The 21,677-nt window shown below is 46.8% G+C and overlaps 1 protein-coding gene across 1 annotated transcript in view; it reads left to right on the forward strand.

Annotated features, from left to right (window-relative positions):
- The first annotated feature begins 7,231 nt into the window (after positions 1-7,231).
- raly (RALY heterogeneous nuclear ribonucleoprotein) overlaps positions 7,232-21,677 on the forward strand; it is an 82,996-nt gene continuing 68,550 nt past the window's right edge. Inside the window, exon 1 of the mRNA XM_052030959.1 lies at positions 7,232-7,288. The gene's annotated coding sequence lies outside the window, so the exon portion shown is untranslated. The remainder of the gene's footprint in view (positions 7,289-21,677) is intronic.

Here is a 21,677-nt window from a genome sequence, read left to right on the forward strand (position 1 = left end):
CAGAAGCCTGAAGTCCCACACCACCAGGTTCAGGAACAGTTACTTCCTTTCAACCATTCGGTTCTTGAACCATCTTGCACAACCCTAATCACTACCTCAGTATAGCAACATTACAACCACTTTGACCACTTTGCACTACAATGGACTGTTTTTTTTGTTCTAATTGTGTTCTTTCTTGTATAATTTTATATAATTTATGTTGTTAATTTATACTTTTCTTGTGAATGTTGTGTATCTGATGCTCTGTGCCTGTGATGCTGCTACAGGTACAGTAAGTTTTTCATTGCACTTGTGCACACGTGGACTTGTGCATCTGACAATAAACTCGGCTTTGACTTTCCATTCAGGGCTGGCGGATGTTTGCAACTTATCGCGTGCAGGAAGGGCTGCTTCATCTTCTGGGGAGATGCAAATGGAACTTAAGACAGGACAACTATGAACCATCCCAGTGCCTGACCTAACGATAGTGATTAGGTCATTGATGAAGCTGCTGAAGATGACTGAGTCTAGGATGCTGCCTTAGGAACTCCTGCACTAATGTTCTGGGGCTGGGTTGGTTGACATCTGACAACCACAACCATGTTCCTTTGAAGAACATGGAACATAGAAAAGTACAGCACAGGAATAGGCCCTTTGACCCACAATGTTGTGCTGAACACATTAAGCTAATGATACCTAATTAAACAAATCCCTTCTGCCTGCACATGGTCCATATCACTCCATTCTCTGCATATTCATGTGCCTATCTAAGAGCCTCTTAAATATCTCTATCACCTCTGCCTCCTCCATCACCACCCCTGGCAGTGCGTTCCAGGCACCCAGCAATTTCTGTGTAAAAAAACTTGCCCTGCACACCTCCTTTGAACTTTCCCCCTCTCACCTTAAATGCATGCCCTTTAGTATTAGACATTGCGACCCTGAGCAAAAGATACCAGCTATCTATATACTGTATGCCTCTCATAATTTTATAAATTTCTATTAGGTCTCCCCTCAGCCTCTGCTGCTCCAGAGAAAACAACCCAAGTTTGTCCAACCTCTACTTAGAGCACATGCCCTCTAATCCAGGCAGCATCCTGGTAAACCTCTTCTGCACCCTCTCCAAAGCTTCCACATCTTTCCTGTAATGGGGCGACCAGAACTGAATGCAATACTCCAGATACGGCCTAACCAGAGCTTTATAAAGCTGCAAAATAACTTTCTGGCTCTTGAACTCAGTGCCTCGACTAATAAAGGCAAGCATGCAATATGCCTTCTTTACCGCCCTATCAACCTATGCAGCACTTCCAGGGAGCTATGGACTTGGACCCCAAGATCCCTCTGCACATCAACACTGTCTAGGGTTCTGCCATTAACTGTGTACTGTACATTTGATCTCTCAAAGTGCAACACCTCACACTTGGCCAGATTAAACTCCATCTGCCACTTGTCCTGTCTTTAGTTGGTAGGACACACCTGAGCAACTCTTCACATTGCCAGGAAGGTGACAGTGTTGTAATTTCACTGGGACAGTGCAGCAATTTAAATCTAAAACAGCACAGAACTTTGTCACATTTCAGGGTCCCAGAACTGTGTGTGTGAAACTCAGAAAGCAGCAAACAGATCGCTTAAGGCCTGACAACATGAAACCTGAGTGGCTATCTCTGACAGAACCCTGTTTACAGCAATCGCGCCTTGCATTGCTCACAGGAAGTCCAAACTAAAGGCAGCCTTTAAACAGAAGAGGGTGGGAGGGCATGGAATATTCAGTATCAAGGATTTGAAAGTGTAATCTAATCCTTCTTTTGATGTCACAAGTGCTGTCCTTGGCATTATATTCCCTGCACCACGTCTGTAATGGAGACAGCAATGATTTTTTTAAATTTGTTCTTGAGATACATTTATTTCTGTCCATCTTTGTCCTTGAGAAAGTGGAGACGAGTTGCCTTCTTTAGCCCTCACTGTTGAGGTGGCATGATGCAGACTCATTAAGAAGGGAGGTCAGCGTTTCAATTCAGCCGCAATGACTAGATAAGGAACTCGACAGTGATGGTGTCCGCACGTTAACTCTCTGACCCTCTGGGGTTTCGGGTGTTAGAGTTACAGAGAATGTATGACACAGAAGGAGGCCATTCAGCCCCTAGTGTCTGTGCTGGTTGATAAAGAGCCACTCAGCCTAATCCCACCCTTTGGCACCAGCTCCACCATCCTCCGTGGCTCTTCAAGTGCACACTCAGGCACCGTTTAAAATGATGAGCGTTTCTGCCTCTCCCACACTTTCAGGCAGCGAGTTCCAGACCCCACCACTCTCTAGATGAAAATTGCTTTCCCCTTTAATCCTTCACCCCTGTTACGTTAAATATCTGCCCCTGGTTTATGTCCCCCCTCTGTACAGAGTAATAGATCCTTCCTTTGTCTGGGTCCTTCGTGACTTTATACACCTCGATCAGGTCTTATCCTTGGGCCCCAAAGAAAATAACCCCGTCCTATCCAACTTCCCTCATAGTGATAATGTTCCAGTCCTGACTACATCCTCGTAAACTCTCCAGTGCAATCCTCTAACGGGGTGACCAGAGCTGTACTTGGGACCCAAGCTGTGATCTAACCAGCATTGCGTGCAGTTCCAGCATCACCTCCCTGCTCTTAAACTCTGTACCCCAGCTAAAAACGGAAAGCATGCTGATGTTTATTGAGTGATTGAGAAACACAGCACAAAAACAGGCCCTTCGGCCCAACTCGTCCATGCCGATCAAGGTGCCCACCTAAACTAAACCCATTTGCCCGCATTTGTGCCATATCCCGCTAAACCTTTCCTATCCACATACTTATCCAAATGTCCTTTAAATGTCCTTATTGCACTCCTCTCAACTACTTTCTCTAGCAGCTTGTTTCGTGTACGCACCACCCTCTGAGTGAAGTTGCCCCTCGGGTCCCTTTTAAATCTTTCCCCTCTCACCTTAAACCTATGCCCTCTAGTTTTTGCTTCCCTTTCCTTGGGAAAAAGACTGTGTGTGTTCACCCTATCTGTGCTCCTCTATAAGGTCACCCTTCAGTCTCTTCAGTTCCAAGGAGTAAGTCGTGCCCAGCCCAACCTCTCCCTATTGACCTGTGTTGCTACCTTTGATGATCTGGGACGTACACACCAGGTTTCCTTTGTTCTATTACACCACTCGATATTGTGCATTCCCTTGCCTCACTGCACCTCCCTAAAACCACCACGTCACACTTCTCTGGATTAAACTCCATTTGCCACACTTCTGTCCAACTGGCCAGACCATCGATATCCTCCTGCAATCCAAAGCTCCCCCTCAGTCAATCAAACAGGCAATTTTTGTATCATCTGCAAACTTCTCATAGAACACAAGGAAATAGGAGGAGGAATAGGCCACTCGGCCCCTCAAGCCTATCCTACCATTCAATCTGATCATGGCTGATCTATGCTGGCCTCAACTCCTCTTCCGTACCAGTTCTTCATAGCCACCAATTCCTCGATCTTTCAAATATTTATCTATCTCCACCTTAAATATATCTAATGATCCAACATCCCCTACTCTCGGGGGCAGAGAGTTCCAGAGATTTTTTTGTGTGTTGCAGTCACAAACACCCCTTACAGTTAGTCTCTTTTTGCTTCCTGCCACTGACCCAGCTTTGGATCCAGTTTGTTATCTTCCCTTGGACTCCATGGGCTATTACTATTTTGTCCAACCTGTCATGTGGGCCCTTGTCAAAAACATTGCCAATACTACGTAGACTACATCAAGTACACTCCCCTCATCGACCCACCTTGTCACCTCAAAAATCACTATTAAATTACTCAGACATGACATTCCCATGCTGACTGTCCCTGATAAATCTGCTCCTATCTAAACTTATGCTGTCACTTAGAATTGATTAAGATAATTTCTCAACATCAGTGTGACTAGCCTGTATTTACACGGTCTATTCCCTAACTCCCTTATCAAACAGAGATGTTGCATTAGTAGCCCTAAATTATCCTCTCACCAGTCCCCTGTAGAATTGCATCAGAACTTCCCTACCTTCAAACTCCATACCCCTTCAGAATAAAGCCCGACATCCTCATTTCTTGCTGTACCTGCATTCCAACCCCTTGTGCTTCATGGACTGAGACCCACAGACCCCATTGTGCTGTAACATTCTGTAGTCACACCTCATGTAATTTTGTTAAATGGAGTCAGGCTTTTCAATGTGGGTAACCGTAGCTTCTCCTAAATTACATTCCATCTGCCAACTCCTCATCCACTTCTTTAACCAATGTACAACCAACCAACCCAAAACAACTCTCACAAATTGCTAACTGTTGTGTCATCAGCAACCAAAGGACCATTAGATATAGGAGCAGAATTAGGCCATTCAGGCCATCGAATCTGCTCTGCCATTCATTCATGGCTGGATACTTATTTCAATCCCGTTCTCCCGCCTTCGCTCCAGAACTCTTCAGCCCCCCCCTTACCAGTCAAGAACCTATCAATCTCTGCCTTAAATACGCCCAATGACTTGGCCTCCACAGCCGTCTGTGGCAACGAATTCCACAGATTCACCACCCTCTGGCTGAAGAAATTTCTCCTCGTCTCAGTTCTAAAGGGACGTCCTTTTATTCTGAGGCTGTGCCCTCGGATCCTGGACTCTCCCACTGATGGAAACATCCTCTCCACGTCCACTCTATCCAGGCCTTTCAGTATCCGGTAGGTTTCAATAAGATTTCACCCCCCCCCCCCCCCCCCCATCATTCTGAACTCCATCAAGTACAGGTGCAGAGACATCAAACACTCCTCATATGTTAACCCTTTCATTCCTGGGATCATTCTTGTGAACCTCCTCTGGACCATTTCCAGGGCCAGCACATCCTTCCATCGATACAGGGCCCAAACTTGCACACAATATTCCAAATACGGTCTGACCAATGCCTTACAAAGCCTCAGCAGTACATCCCTGCCTTAATGTTCTGGTCCTCTTGAAATGAACACTAACATTGCATTTGCCTTCTTTACCACCGACTCGACCTACAAGTTAACCTTCCTATTCAGTGTTATGTGGTGTGAAGTCTTCCAAAATCACTCCTGCAAAGTCTGGGTTACTTGATGCGGTGAATGCAGTGACTGCACAACCTTTTGTGGATTCCGACATACTTACAACATTTACCATGTCTCAGGAACACTCGGAAGGAACACACAATAATCATCCACAGCCAGCCAGATATTCATATTTCAATCATGTTTAAGGGCAGAAATGCCACAGTATCAATGCTCCAACACTGCCTTTTCGCTGTTCCACCCACATCTCCTCTCTCCCTCCCTCAAGGAGTTCTAGAAAATTCTGGAAGTACTCAGCACAATAATCTTTGATCGGCTCTGATGAAAGATCACCAACCTGAAACATTAACTGGGTCTCTCTCTCTCTCTCTCCGCAGATGCTGCCTGATCTGTTGAGTATTTCCAGCAGTTTCTGTTTTAACTTCAGATTTCCAAAGTCTGCAGATATTTTGCTTTTCAACATTCCCTGTGCTCTTTTTTTAAAGCCCCTGAGCCTCCTACAGAATGGAGAAAAGAGATGGATTTATTTAGAAGGTTCAGCGAAAAAGTCAAGCATCATTTGGAGCCAGTGGCAGGAGAAACCAGCAGGGCTAATTCGCCACATTATTCAGAAAAGTAGATAAAAGCCAAGTGTTATTTTCAGAAAGGAAACAATCTGTTCACACCTTCCTCCACAGTGCATTTTCAGCGCATTCTACCCGACACACTGACGATAGCCACGGTGCAACACAGCAACAGTTACATCTGGGAATCTCTCAACTTCATGTGTCGCTGACAGGAGCAGGAATGGCAACCAGGAGGGATGTGAACTCAGAAGCATCCTGCTGTCCATTGCACCTGCTCTGCTCTTTAAAGGAGCCCCTTCAAATAGTGGTTGATGTCAGGAAGTGATGTCCATCCACCAATACTGTATCCCATTGTTGGACAGTGACAGACCCGTTCCCACTGGTACTGTGTCCCAGTGTTGTGCAGTGACAGACCCATCCCCACTGGTACTGTACCCCAGTGTTGTGCAGTGACAGATCTGTCCCCACCAGTACTGTGCCCCAGTGTTATACAGCGACAGACCCATCCCCACTGGTACTGTGCCCCAGTGTTATACAGTGACAGACCCATCCCCACCGGTACTGTACCCCAGTGTTATACAGTGACAGACCCATCCCCACCAGTACCGTACCCCGGTGTTATATAGTGATGGACCTGTCCCCACCAGTACTGTACCCCAGTGTTATACAGTGATGGACCTGTCCCCACTGGTACTATACCCCGGTGTTATACAGTGACAGACCCATCCCCACCGGTACTGTACCCCAGTGTTATACAGTGACAGACCCGTCCCCACCAGTACCGTACCCCGGTGTTATACAGTGACAGACCCATCCCCACCGGTACTGTACCCCAGTGTTATACAGTGACGGACCCGTCCCCACTGGTACTGTACCCCAGTGTTATACAGTGACAGACCCATCCCCACCGGTACTGTACCCTGGTGCGAAGAGAGGAAGTAAATTAGAGTGTTTCTCCCTTTCCCTGTTCTGACGAAGGGGCATCGACCTGCAGCGTTGACCCTCTATCTCTCACCCCAGAGGCTGCCTGACCTGCTGACTGTTTCCAGCATGTTTTGTCTCAGTTTCAGATTTTCTGCACCTACAGTTTATTGTATTTGTAGATATGTGCTGTGAATGTGGACAGATGAATTCCTGATGAGAATAATCTGATGCAGAAAAAATGGACATTAAATATTCAACGTGCCGTTGCACAGGGACGCTGGAGATTCAGGGTGAAAACTTCCACATGGGTCCACCAGCGAAGGATTTCTTTTAAAAATACATTTCAATGGTTAAGAGAATCTACAGCCGTTCAAAAACCGTCTCCAGTCTCTTCCTCCAACCACTGCCCTGGGATTGGGAATAATCTGGGATGCAGGAACCCACCATCAGTGCAGAGGGAAGGCAGGCTGGTACGAAAGGGTTGTCTGGTCTCACAGCAGTTCTGAAGCCGAAATCCCCGGGGTTGTCAGGGCAGAAGGAGAGGGAGCAAGGCGGGGACCCGTCTCTGCGGGCTCGGGGCTGGGCTGGGCGGCGGGGCGTGTGTTGGCTGACTCCCAGGTCACCCCCTATAGCTGGGTGGAGAGCGCCGGGACTCGGGTGGATTTCGGTGCGTTGTCTGTACGCCTACAACCAGTCTCTCTCTCTCTTTCTCACTGTCTCGCCTCCCTCTCCCTGCCGTTTTTTTAACTCCTGAATTTTCTTGCCTCTCTGGTGAGTAATTTTTACTGTCTATCACATTTTGATTTAAAAAAAACAAAGAAAAAATCCCCGTTTTTTAAAATCTTTTTATTGCATTTAATATATATTTAGATGGCGAGATGAACAATGTGTGTAACAGAGTAGTTCTTACATTGCACTAGACTCCGGTGTGAATGTTCGTGTGTGTGTGAGAGAGAATAAATGAATCTAGACCATTAAACGTTGCACTGATAAATGAAATGATTCTTGCACACATTCCGGGCTGCGTGCACGCAAACTGGCGTCAAGATTTTTTGAATTTTATTGCATTTTGGTTTTCTTTTCTCTTTTTAATGTATTTTTTAAAATCAGTTCAGCATTTTTTTTGTCAGGGATTCAGTCTCACCCCCCTCCCCTCCCCCCTCCACCACCTTTTCGAAAATAACCTGTCACTTGGATGCAATTGTTTGAATGACTTTTAACAAAATGCAGTCTTATTGTTCTTGAATCTTGCAATTTTTTCTCCCCCTCTCTCTGGAAGAAAGTTTGTCAGTTTTTCCCGGTTGACCGTGTTTTGGCGAACGATTTCTGTTTGAAATGGAGGTATTATCTCACTGAGATAGGACATGGTGCTTCGATGGAGGGAGAGAGACAAGGGTTTTATTATCACAGGCTAGCTTGCTATATTTTACAAATAAATAAAAACTATCAAAACAAACTCCTGACTGGTACTTAGCAAACAATTGCAGAAAACGAAATTAAAACGGGATGACGAGTTTAAGAGTGTGAGTAAAAGTCATAGTGTTTGAGACATAACCAGTGGTGTTAAATGAATGTACAGTAAGTCCTGCGCTTCCCTGCAGACAACTTTAAAATGTCATTCCTTACTCCTGAGAATTTGACAATAATTATTCCAATTATCCTGAGATTAGGAAAACAATTTTAAAACGTTGAAGGAACTTTTAAAGAGCTTTGCCTTTATGTAGGAAAGAAGTGTCAATTTTTTTTTGTAATATTTACATTTGCCGGATATGGTGTATCAAAATATGTTGCTCACTGCAGATATCAATGTGGCATAGATTGTCAGGAAAATCGGGATTGGCAGTGGGGAGGCACTTAGTCCAGCAAGGCCATGCATAAATGCAACGGCACCCCTAGCATGGCCTTGGGTTCCTTGGAGAACCCTCCCCATTCCTGGTCTCCGAAGGTGTCTGAATCTCCAGACAATAACTGGATGAGTGATGGGGTTGGTTGCTGTGGCTGTGGCTGTTGCTATGGGTGGGCCTCCTGGTTTGACGTTGTTATGGGCAACGGCATTTAAGTCTCCATTCACACGGCGTGGCACTCCAGCGTGAGGTAGCTTTGTGATGGCACCGCAGTTGAAGTGTGGGTCCCTGCCTGCGTGCCTCATTGAGGAGCCAGTCTGACAGGGGTACCACCAGGGTGGTCTTTCACTGGAGACTTGCTCTCGCTCTCTCTCTCTCTCTCTCCCCACCTCCCTGTGGAATCACCATGAGCCTCAGAACCTAATTGGTGTCAACCAACAGCTCCAGCATGGCACTTGTGTCAGGATTACGGAGTGAGACTATTGCCAGTTCAATTGGGATAAATCACAGGGAGCAGTCACTGTGCATTGGTTACACCGGAAAACTTGCTGGTTGACTTGACCGCTAAAGGTCACCCATTTGCTAGAGAAGAATCTTATTGGATGGAGAATGGAGGGCATTTTGGAAGATGACCATCTTGAGGGACCAATGGCGGAGGAGTTGCTTAGGTTGTGAGGGAATATAAATTCGGTTGATTAAACCTGAAGAACGTGTCCCAGAGTCAGTATCCTGACTGTTTGCATCACGGTCTGGTACGGCAATTCAAATGCGCCGGAACGTAAGCTGCAGAGAGTAGCAGGCTCAGCCCAATACATCACAGGCACATCCCTCCCCACCATTGGTAGTATCTACAGGAGGCGCTGCCTCAAGAAGGCAACACCCATCATCAAAGATCCCCACCATCCGGGCCATGCCATCTTCTCGCAGGAGATCTTCATCGGCCAGGAGGTACAGAAGCCTGAAATCCCACACCACCAGGTTCAGGAACAGCTACTTCCCTTCAACCATTCGGTTCTTGAACCAACCGGCACAACCCTAAACACTGCCTCAGTATAGCAACACTGTGACCACTTGCACTACAACGGACTTCGTTCTTTTTTGGTTCTAATTGTGTTCTTTCTTGCATAATTTTGTATAATTATGTTGTTAATTTATATTTTTCTTGTGAATGTTGTGTATCTGATGCTCTGTGCCTGTGATGTTGCTGCAAGTAAGTTTCTCACTGCATCTGTGCACACATGGACTTGTGCAGATGACAATAAACTGACTTTGACTCAATCTTGTATCCAGGAATGGAGGTTTGGGCCAGAACTATCCATGATTTATTGGGGGAGGTGGATGAAGAGGAACATGGTGTAGATGTGATGAGAACTATTTGTTTACATCTAACTTAAGGCCACTGTTGGTTTACATGTTGACCTGTATTTGTTACTCTGACAGAGCCACCTCAGTCCAGTGACCAAGAGTCTCTGGATAAAAGTGGTTCACTCTGAGGAAGCTCTGAAGATTGTGATGCAGAGCACCTTTATATTTGGAGGTGACACAATATTCTGGGCTCTCGGAAGAGATTATCAGGCAGACAGAGGAAACATTTCAAGGATCCCTGGCCCATGACTGCCAAAGGACCATTGGGGAGGGGATTGAGAACCTTGAGGCCGTGTATCAGGAGCACACACTTGGCCCCACGAAGGAGCAGACCACCTCATGAGCTCCCCTCCACCTGCCCCACTTATCTCAGAGTCTGCGGGTCCCACAATAGGACCCACCAGCCACTTCGGGATCCAGGAAACCGGAGAGAAAGCAAATCATCCTCGATCCCGAGGGACTGCAGAAGATGAAGAAGGTTGAGGGATGCAATGGTCTCCAAAACTTAGAGTCTCTAACAACAAATGAGATTGAGTAAAAGACATGGAGTCTTGTTAGGTTCGAGAGATCATAACCAGAAGGGGGATGCAGTTAACCCCTCCTGTCTGCTGCGCTGTTCAAGAAGATCGTGAATGATCCTTTACCTCAGTATTACCTTCCTGCACCAACCTAGTTTCCCTTTCTATTCAACATCCATAAATCTGTCCTGAGTATACTCAGCGACTGATCCTCCACTGTCCTCCTGGTCAGAAGGAAAGGGGAGGAAGGTGGTGAGATCTTGTGGCCCCTGCCTTGCCTCCGTGTCAGAGCTGGAGGTGTGTGGATTAACGTCCCACTCCAGAGACCTGAGCCCATAAACCAGGCTGATCGGGAAGAGGGGGCCCAACTGCATCCCTCAAATGGCTTGGCTCTGAGTTTAAGATTAAACTTTGCTGTGGACAGTGCTACCAGCGCCCGGATTTGTTCACCGTTTAGTCTCTGTTCAAGGACACGTGGTTAGAGATGCTCACACGATGTTACATCCTCGGATGTTTTCTATGCATCTAGTTGTAAGTTAATTTACAGTACAATTCCAACAATTTGACAGCCTCAGGACCTTGGTGGGTGCCATTCTGGCAGATTTTCAGGTCTGTTAGATGTTACTATCCCAGTACACTTTAGATATACCGTAGTACATTCTCTGGTGAATTGTGTGAGTTTAAAGGAACCGTGGCAATGGGGCCCTGGTGATTTTAAAAGGAATGCTGTAAATATCACCCAGTGAACTAGATGCTAGGCCATCAGAATTTCCAAATGATTGTCAAAGAGTCATAGAGTCATACAGCACGGAAACAGGCCTTTGAGCCCAACTCGTCCGTGCCGACTGTGTTGCCCAGCGAGCTAGTCCCATCTGCCCACGTTTGGCCCATAGCCCTCTAAACCTCTCCTATCCATGCTTATCTAGATGGCTTTTAAATGTTGCCAATGTGCCTGCCTCAACCACTATTTCTGGCAGCTCATTCCAAATAATCAAAGACCCCAGCCACCCCAGACATTCTCTCTTCTCCCCCCTCCCATCAGGCAGAGGATACAAAAGCCTGAAAGCACATACCACCAGGCTCAAGGACAGCTTCTATCTCGCTGTTATAAGACTATTGAACTGTTCCCTAGTAAGATAAGATGGTCTCTTGACCTCACAATCTACTTTGTTATGACCTTGCACCTTATTGTCTGCCTGCACTGCACTTTCTCTGCAACTGTAACACTTTATTCTGCATTCTGTTATTGTTTTCCCTTGTGCTACCTCAATGCACTGATGTTGTGAAACAATCTGTATGGATGGCATGCAGAACAAAGTTTTTGACTGTATCTTGGTACATGTGAATAATAAACCAATTTACCAACCCTGCAGTTCACACACAGGACAACCCACAGTACATCATCATACCCTGTAATATACTGTGGGAATAAATGCAGCAGCCAGTCTACCAGAACCAACTAGCAATTAGATTTGTAATCTCACAGCTCCAGAGACCTGGATTCAATCCTGACCTCAGGCGCTGTCTGTGTGGAGTTTGCACATTTCCCCTGTGACTGCATGGGTTTCCCCCGGGTGCTCCGGTTTCCTCCCACACCCCAATGACATGGGGATTGGTAATTGGTCACTCCACAATACTCTACCACTCTAATAGAATCTGGGAGAATTGAAGGGAACATGGGAGAATTAAATTGGTTTAGTGTAATTGGTGCTTGGTGCAGACTCGATGGGCCGAAGGGCCTGTTTCTGTGTGGTGTGACTCTGTAATCTGTTTTGTTTGTGGGTTAGCATCAGCAAGGATGATGCCTTTAAATAGCACCATGGGATCTTGTACATTCATCCAACCAGGGAGATGGCACTTCTAATCCCTGTAAATGGTACCTGCAGCATCAGTAATTGGTTTTGTTATTGTCACATGTACCAAGATACAGTGAATAGCTTTTTTCTGCAAGCCATATGTACAGATTATTCCACACATCAATACAACAAGGTAGTACAAAGGAAAAAGCAATAACAGAATGCAGAATGAAGTGTTAGTTACAGAGAAAGTGCAGTGCAGGTAGACAATAAGGTGCAAGGCCACAACGTGGTAGACTGGGAGATCATCTTTATTCTACAAGAGATCTGTTCAATAGTCTTATAACAGTGGGATAGAAGCTGCCCTTGAGCCTGGTGGTACGTGCTTTCAGGCTTTCGTATCTTCTGAACAATGGACGGGGGGAGAAGAGAGAATGTCCAGGGTGGGAGGGGTCCTTGATTATGCTGGCTGCTTTCCCGAGGCAGCGGGAAGTGTAGACAGAGTCCATGGAAAGAAGGTTATTGATAGACTGGGCTTTGTTCACAACTCTCTGCGATTTTTTTTTTTGCAGTCTTCTCATTTGGGAGATCATTCTTAGAGCAGGCGTTCAACGTATGAACTCCTGGGTTAAGTCAGTCTTTCCTTGATGCAGAGCAATAACAGTTCTATGGTTTAGCACTAGTCACAGGTTTGGTCAGTGCCAGGTTGGAGTAGGGCAAACGGCAGGAAGCAGATTTGGACATTGGTTGAGGTGAGCATTCCTGCCTGTAGTACATATGTGTGGTCTGTCCTGTCACACATTGCTGCATCAGCCACTGCTGTCAGCTGGGTGTCATTCAGCATCAATAAAGAATATTTGGTTAGAAGCTTCATATTGTAACTTGGCCAACTTAACCCTCTCTTCTCAGTCGCCCCTTCATGTACAGAGGAATTCCAGACTAACAGTTTCAGTGATGTTGTTCTAGTACACCCAAGGAGTGATGTGTGACAAACGCTGCTGCTGATGGTCATTCAAACTCAGTTTGATCTTTTCAGCTTCCTCCCCATCTCTCTTGATCCCTCTATCTGTAAGAACAACATCTAACTCCTTGCATGTATCCTTGGCTCTACAAACTCCCAGGTTAAAGGTGAAGCTGCTGTTGGTGTTCGATCAGGCCTTGAGTACATCCTCGAATCTTTTCCTCTCTCGTCCGGTGACAAAGCTCGAGGTGTCTGTTTTGGAATGACGTGGCCTGCCTAACAGAGCTAATGGGGTGTCGTTAGGACATGAGTGCTGGGGGTGTTGGCATGGGAGAGGAGACGGATGTTGGTTTACCAGTACATTTAGAGAAGATAAGATTTCTTTGTTAGTCACATGTACATCAAAACACACAGTGAAATGAATCTTTTGCGTAGAGTGTTCTAGGAGCAGCCCACAAATGTCACCATGCTTCTTGCGCCAACATAGCACGCCCACAACTTCCTAACCTGTACGTCTTTTTTTTGGAATATTGTGGAGACAGCGTTGATGGTAACTCGCCAGTGCACTGAGGTGTCTGCTTTAGGGAGTGTATGTCTCTCGTGTGTCAGAGAGCAGAGATCACCACTTTCTTAGTAAACCATGAGCTTTGTGCTGGGTTTAAGATCTTGGTCTCCAAACACTCCTTTCCTCAGGCAGCCAAATGCACTGAAGATGATGGTGATTCCATTGTCAATGTTTGACATCACTGAGATGTGGCTCCTGAGATAGGAGAGGATGGTCTGGGTGATCCAGGGTCTTATCGCAGACCTTCACTGTCAGAGAGCAATGTTGGACACTGGGGCAAGTTGGTAAAAGACATTTTGTGAGTTTAAGGCCCATCCTCTTGTATGCTTCACTGGTGTGAGATCACAGATGCAAAGGTATTCAAAGTCCGGACATTAAAACACACGTAAACTTCCCATTCCTTCTCGACTGAAAGCTTCATGAAACACAATTGGTTATGATCAACTTAAATATAGAATCCAATTTCTAATTATTTAGGAAGCAGGACTCAGGGATGCAATATGGACACATTATCTCTTCCTCACTGGAATGTGGCCTTCAAATGAGCCCTTGGAACAATCTCTCTGTCCCTCTCTCTGTCCCTCTCTCTGTGTGTGTCTCTCTCTCTGTCTCTCTCACACTATAATCAGGTTGGACAGCAAGTATGTTGTTATGAATTTCAAACCTGTATTTAGCAGACAAAATCTCCCAGTAGTGATCTCACTCACCACCTGGAACTAAATGTGACAATAGGCTGGGTAGACCTGAGGGTTGGGTTGTGGGGCAGGGAAATACCACTGTGAACCTCAAACTCTGGCATCGTGTTGGTTTGCCCTGTGCCTCTTCTGTGCTGCGGTCGTTGGCAGAGATCGTCAGTGTCAGACTGATTGCTGTAGGACTGTAGGGTGAGGATGGAGCCAGTGTTTCCCCAGCAGTGTACTCTGCAGGGAGTGGAGGAGGAGAAGGGGAGATATTAGTTCAGGGAAACTTACCTGCGAATACTTCCAGGTTAATTGCAAACTTTATTGGCTGTGTTTTTTTTAAATTTATTCCTTCACAGGATGTGACATCACTGCCAATGTTGTCATTTATTGTCCATGTAATTGCCCTGATTGGGTGAGGCAGTTACCAGTGGACCCGATTGGTGGCCAGACTGATGTGGATAGAGCATTCCTTTCCCAGAGGGATGTTGTGAACCAGAGAGGGTTTTATGACGATTCAGTCACCATTGCTGAGAGGAGTGTTTCTTTTAATTCTCGAGTTATTTAAGCGCTTGAATTTAAATTCCTGAAGTCCCATAACGGGGTTCGAACCCTTGTCCCAGATCTATGGCCCGGTAATTGAAACCAGTCCACAGACACCAGCAGGTGCCTGGGTCTCACTGGGTGCAGGCGCTGGTCAGTAAGTGCGGACCACACACTTCCCCTGCTGATTATTCCGCTCAGAGCAGGAAACGCGAGCCTTTCTACTGTCACGGATCTGTGGATGCTCATCTGCGTTCCCAGTCTGATCCCATCCTGTGTCTCTGTCCACAGCTCCAGAGGTAACGTCAGCCGTTGTAAGCTGATGTCTGACGCTATGTGCCTGTGATGCTGCTGCAAGTGAGTTTTTCATTGCACCTGTGCACACATGGACTTGTGCAGATGACAATAAACTCGACTTTGACTTTGATGCCATCAGGGAACAGACTGTAATAGGATTCACTGTAAACACACAGGAACACCACCGCCTTAAACCAACCCTCTTTGTCTAGTCAATTGGTCATCATGACCCTTGGGATGTTTTATATTGTCTAATGCTCCAGGCCGTCGCTGTTATTGCTGCTTGAGGGTACATGGCAGGTTATAGGTTGGGCTAGGGTACATTCAACACCTCCTCTGTCTGAGAACTTTCTCCCCCTTATGTTGGCTGAGCGGGTTCAGAGTTGCAATTGTAAAGTTGTGTACAGTCAGCCGATCTTATCCGAAGGTAACCTGTGAACGGCACTCAGTAGAAATGAAAGAAGTGGTCTGTGGTGATCTCCCTCTCTTTTATCCTCTGATATGCTCCCTGAACTCTGCCTCTTTAGCCAAGATTTTGGTCTGTCCCGGTATCATTCTGTGTGCCCCAGTGTCAGTTTTAGTTACTGCCCCTGTCCCCAGTGCTGTGGGCTGCTTCACCGTCTTACAGACGTTGGGTATCAATGCTGAGTCTTCCTGCTCCACTTGGAGTTGTTTGTTATGGTCAAATAATTCACCAGTGCTGCATTTCAGTTAAAAGAAGTTCTGGAAAAAGCTTCGCGTTCTTCACGTTGGAGTACAGACTCAACCTCCACAACATCACATAGAACACGGAACAGTACAGCACAGGAACAGGCCCTTCGGCCCAGTGTCCAAACTGCACATGATGCCAAATTAAACTAAATCTATTCTGCCTGAACACGATCCATATCCCTCTATTCCCTGAATATTCGCATGTCAATTTAAAAGCCTCTTAAACACCACCATCGTGTCTGCTTCTACCATTGGCTCTGGCAGCCCGTTCCAGGCACCCACCACTCTCTGTAAAAAAAAAACAACTTGCCCCATACATCTCCTTTAAACTTTCCCCCTCTCACCTTAAATGCATGTCCTGTAGTATTTGAACTAGTATCTAGCACCACCCCAGTGTTTTAGATCCCAGCGCTGTGGGGTGGGGAAGAGGCTGTTAGCCTTGAATTTCTGGGGTAAAACTCCCTCCTTTAACCATGTTCAGTGGGGTTTACCCGGCATGGAGCCAATGGTATTCTTTTACCCCTTTTGCCAGTAACTTTGACACAATCATCAAAAAGTTGAAAGAATGCTCAACTCTCTGCTTTCTCTCTCTCGCTCTCTTCCCTCTGTCTCGCTCTCTGGGCTGGTGTTCACAGCTGTGTCCCAGAGATTAGGGTTGGCTTTCTCCCAGACACAGTAATCCAGTGGCCCAGGTTGGAGCCACAAGGAGCTGAGATGTGAAGGTGATTTAGGGAGCAGTGCCCATCGTTTCTTTCACTCCCAGTTCCTGCTGTTGCTTCTTGCTGCACACCAGCTCCACAGCAAGCAGTCTGGGACACAGTGGTCCCACTGATAATTCCAGATGGACCAAACTCTCTATTGCAAAGCTGGAACTGTATGAGGAACATCAGTGTCTGTTCAATTATCTCATCCACTGGTGTCCCCTCCAAGCCATGGAAACCTCCTTCAGTCTTGCAAAGTCCACTTTTCCTGAACTCTGGGTCAGAATGCTTCCTCTGACTTAGGTATTAAACAAGGGCTGTCGGACTTTCTCCTGCCCCTGTTATTCACCAGAGCTGCTTGTTTCCCCTTTAACTTGTTCACCCCCGTTATCTCCTTCCTCCCACCTATCACAGACCTTTCCTTTTGTACTTTCTGCCTCTTCCTCCACATTTGAAAACTTGCCTCATCTCTGACTGCTCCTAGTGAACCAGAGAAGTTGCCTCTGTTCCTCCCCTACAGATGCTGCCTGACCTGCTGAGTATCTCCAGCATTTTCTCCTTTTATTTCAGATTTCCAGCAGGTTTTGGTTTTGCTGTGTTGAAGGAAAGGTGTGTTGCTTAAAGTCCCTTAAATTCAGAACTTGTGGTTCCTGACCACATTGACTCCCAAAGAGGATGAACTTCTATTTCCGTGTCCCTCACACCCCACCCCTTTTCGTTATCCCACCCTGCACGTCATCCTTAATCCAAGGAAGCCCCAAGTCAGGGGGCCTGTAAACCCTGCAGCTGTCCACCTGTCTGTAATACTCAACTCTTCCCAAAAAACTTTATTCACGCTCTGTCTCTCTCTATACCTGCATGTCTGTGCTTGAGCACGTGTGTGTGAGTGTGTGTCTGTGCATTTGTGTCTGTGTGTGAGTACGTGCGCACATGTGTTTGTGTGCCTGTGCCTGTGTGTGTGCCTGTGTGTATTTGTGTGCCTGTGTGTGTGCCTGTGTGTGTTTGTGTGCCTGTATGTGTGTGTGTGTGTTTGTGGTTCTCAGTGAAGGGATTCTTCACCCTGCGTGTAGGAATACACCCTATGTGCCAAACCTGTTCTATGGGATCCCCCTCTGCAAATACTTGCTCTGCTTCTCTCCGCTGTCCGTTTGGCCTTGACTTTGGACTAGAACTCCAGCTCAATTGCTGTAAAATTGAAATAATTTTGCTCGGTGCTAATGCCACAGCACAAGTGTAGCCTCTGAGATGAAGCTGACCTCATTTATTGTCCGATAAGTGATCTTTCTCTAACCTCTGGCTCTCTGTTCTGCCTCCCCATCTCTCCCTCTGTTCTGCCTCCCCATCTCTCCCTCTGTTCTGCCTCCCCATCTCTCCCTCTGTTCTGCCTCCCCAGCACAAATCTTATTTTCTTTTTCTACTTTACTGGTTCTGTTGCAGTTATTGTTCCTCCAAACCTTTCCCTCTTTCTGAACCTTCTGTCCCTGTGGCTTTGCCAGCCACAGTGCACTGTCTGAATCGGGCTTCGTTCCTCCGTCACCCACCAACGTGCAGTTTCGGGGCTCAGGCTTGTCCGTTATGCAGCTACTTTGGAACAAGAGAGAGAAGGAGGGACGGGCCATCCCATCCCTTGAGCCTCCTCTGCCTTCCATTGAGGTAGAGGCTGATCCAGCCTCGGCCTTGCCTCCCCTGTAGGCCTCGATTTCAAGAGGTCATGAGCAGCAGAGATGAAGCTGAATCTGTTTTTGGGGGTGCTGCTTGGGATAAAAAGGTCAATCTCGGTGCGAGTGACCGCGTAACCACAGGTAGTCAGAAAACCCACCGAGTTCAGGGAAGGAACTCAGGCCGTCTGTTCTCTGTGTGACTCCTGACCCATTAATGTCATTAGCCTTCTGGAATGCCCTGGTCAGCCATCCATCTCGAGGACAATCCGGGATGGGCAATAAATGCTGGTCTCCCAGTGATGCCCACAACCCACAGACAAAGAGAAGTAAAATGATTTGAAACCCGTTGCTTCTAACAATGAAATGTACTGCTGGACTTGTTGGTGCCGATCCTATTTGTCCATCATTTACCTAATCCCATTTCTAAAGGGATTAGGCAGAGGGAGTCCGTTTCTTAAAGAAATCTTGAGGGGGAGGAGAAAAGGAAGAGGAACGGGAGGGAGGGAGGGGAAAGGCTGGGAAGGGGAAGGGGATGAGAGTTGGAGGGGCAGTGAGATGAGGGGATGAGAGGTGGAGGGGACGGGAAGGGGATGAGAGGTGGGAGGTGGAGGGAATGAGGGGGGGAAGATGAGGGGTGAGGGAAAGGAGGGGGAGTGAGGGGGGGAGAGGAGGTGAGGAAACAAGGCAGGATGAAGGAATGGAAATGTTACCTGCTCTGTGGATCTGCAGGCCGTTCCTCTGAAGCTCAGTGCTACAGCAACTGCTCCTTTTGACGCTGAGAATTAGAGCACAGAATCAGGCCATTTGGCCCAACCCGTCCATTCCATTCGAGCCTTTTACCATCATTCCCCATCTAAATCTATCAGTGTTTATGGATTCCCCTTCCGCTTGTCCAACCTCCCCCTAAGCGCATCAAGACCCTCAACCCCTCCCTATGGGAGTAAGTTCCACATTCTCACTGCACTTTGGGTGAGGGAATTTCTGCTGAATTCCCAGCTGGATATCTTGCCGACTCTCTAATCTCAACAGCCTCTGGTTCTGCTCCTCCCCAGACGTGGAAACTCTCTGCGACCATTCCTTCCGAACCATTCGTCATTTATAGGACCTCTTCTGGGTCGCCTGAAGTTTTGTGACCTGAGGCGCTGGTTTACAAACACTCGATGTATACCATTGCTCTGTGGTCTGGAGATGCTGGTTGAACTGTCCAAAGGGAAAAGTATTGCCATCTATTCCTATTTATTCTGGGGTTCTGAGCACCATTCTACCCAGACCAATGACTAGTGTTGCATTTGTTTTAGATTATAAGATATCAGAGCAGAATTGGGCCATTCAGCCCATTCAAGTCTGCTCCACCATTCAATCATGGCTGATTTTTTTTTCAAGCCCATTCTCTGCCTCCTCCCCATAACCCTTAACCCCCTCACCAATCAAGAACCTATCAATTTCTGCCTTAAATACACCCAATGACTTGGCCTCCACTGCCCTCTGTGGCAAGAAATTCCACAGATTCACCACCCTCTGGCTGAAGAAATTCCTCCTCATCTCAGTTCTAAAGGGACGTCCCTTTATTCTGAGGTTGTGCCCTCGGACCTTAAGCTCTCCTACTGATGGAAACATCCTCTCCACATCCACTCTTGCCAGGCCTTTCAGTATTTGGTAGGTTTCAATGAGATCCCCCCCCCCCCCCCCCTCATCGTTCTGAACTCCATCGGGTGCAGTTTTCTTTAATAGGCGTAGTCCCTGGTGTGGGGATCCTGAGTGCGGGTGAGGGAGTGCAGGATTTTAGCCCAGTGACTATGACGTAATGGCGATATGCATCCAAGTGAGGACGGTGGTGCTGTTCCCAATGCACCCAATGCATGTCCCTCTTGGTAGAGGGAACAATACACAAAGGAGTTGAGAGGGATTTCAGTATCTGAGCCCAAAGCCTCAGTGGGAGAGCCCTGTTAGGAAAGGGTGACATGAAGTTTGAAAACCAGAGAGATTTTCCCTGATCAATGACTTTGACAGGCTGGTTAGCTGTGGGATAACTGATCTGGCAACCTCACTGCAAGCATTTTGCCAAAATAATGCCAGACACTTAGCAATTGGTTCTCCCCACTGAGTCTGTTGTGTGGATTCAGCCCTCACTGAGGTGTGAGTTTCTCAGCTCTGCTTGAGAGAATTTCTGGAAATTCTCCAGTATTTTTCCAACTAATAAACTGGTACATTGGTAGAGAGTGAGGGAAAAAACACACACAACTTCCTTTAATGCTGCAATAAATTTTACCTGGCTTTTTCGCAACAGGAATTGGGAGATTCCTGAACTGCAGGATGGGTTGTGACTGGTGTCGGGGAAATGCGAGTCCTGCTGGGATACAGTTTTCGGGAATTCAACTGTTAGCAAACTGCCCTCTCCAGTGTGAGTGCATAACGAGAGTTGGGGGCTCAAACACCACAACCTCCCATGTGGTTGGGAGAAGACTTGTGGATCGAGGGTGTGTGGGGAACCTGAAGACCTAGAGAAACCACAGAGGTTCGCAGAAGGCTCTTTGGCCCATCACATCCAGTCCTATCCCACACCCCAGCTCTCAGTCCATTGTCCCGTGGTCTACACCTTCACTGTATCTCAGTACGCGTGACAATAGTAAACCATTGCCAATACCCAGTGCTCGTCCAGGTCCACTTTCCCCTCAGTTCCAGACCACTACCAGTTCTTGAAGGAAGTAATTTATTTCCCTCTTTAATTGCCCCTGATCAGAGTTTGCAAGGCCATTTCAATATGGGGTTGACCACATTGGGTGGGTCTGGAGTCACATATCGCCCAAACCAGGTTTCCCCCCCTGAGCAGCCAGGTGGATTTTTACAGCAATCCAGGAACTTCATGCCCAATGTTACTGATTTATTTAATTACTTGAATTTCAGTTCCCCAGATGCTGTGGTGGGATTTGAACTCATGTCTCTATTCTGATCCATTATGCTACTGCACTAAACCAGTCAACAGGGAAATATTGGGCCTTGACACTGAGGGGAAGCTCCCCAGCTTTTTGAAATGGTGCTGAGTGGAGAGAAGTAGGGGAGGAGCTGGTGTAATGTCTTGTGTAAAAGACGGCACCTCAGGCACTGTGGCACTCCCTTGTCACTGCACTGGGACACCAAGGTCTCCAGTGAGGGTCTTGAACCCATGGCATTCTGAGGGTACTTTCACTGAGCTAAATCAGGCAAGATTGGTAAATTGGTTTATTATTGTCGCACGTACCGAGGTACAGTGAAAAATTTTGTTTTGCCTGCCATCTGTACAGATCATTTCATCACAACAGTGCATCGAGGTAGTATAACAGAAAACAATAACAATGCAGAATAAAGTATTGGTATTGGTCTATTATTGTCACTTGTACTGAGGTACAGTGAAAAGCTTGTCTTACAAACCAATCGTACAGGTCAATTCATTACACAGTGCAGTTACATTGAGTCAGTACAGAGTGCATTGAGGTAGTGCAGGTAAAAACAATAACAGTACAAAGTGTCACAGCTACAGA

This window comes from Pristis pectinata, chromosome 16 (genome assembly GCF_009764475.1).
Source record: "Pristis pectinata isolate sPriPec2 chromosome 16, sPriPec2.1.pri, whole genome shotgun sequence".
Taxonomy (NCBI): Eukaryota; Metazoa; Chordata; class Chondrichthyes; order Rhinopristiformes; family Pristidae; genus Pristis; species Pristis pectinata.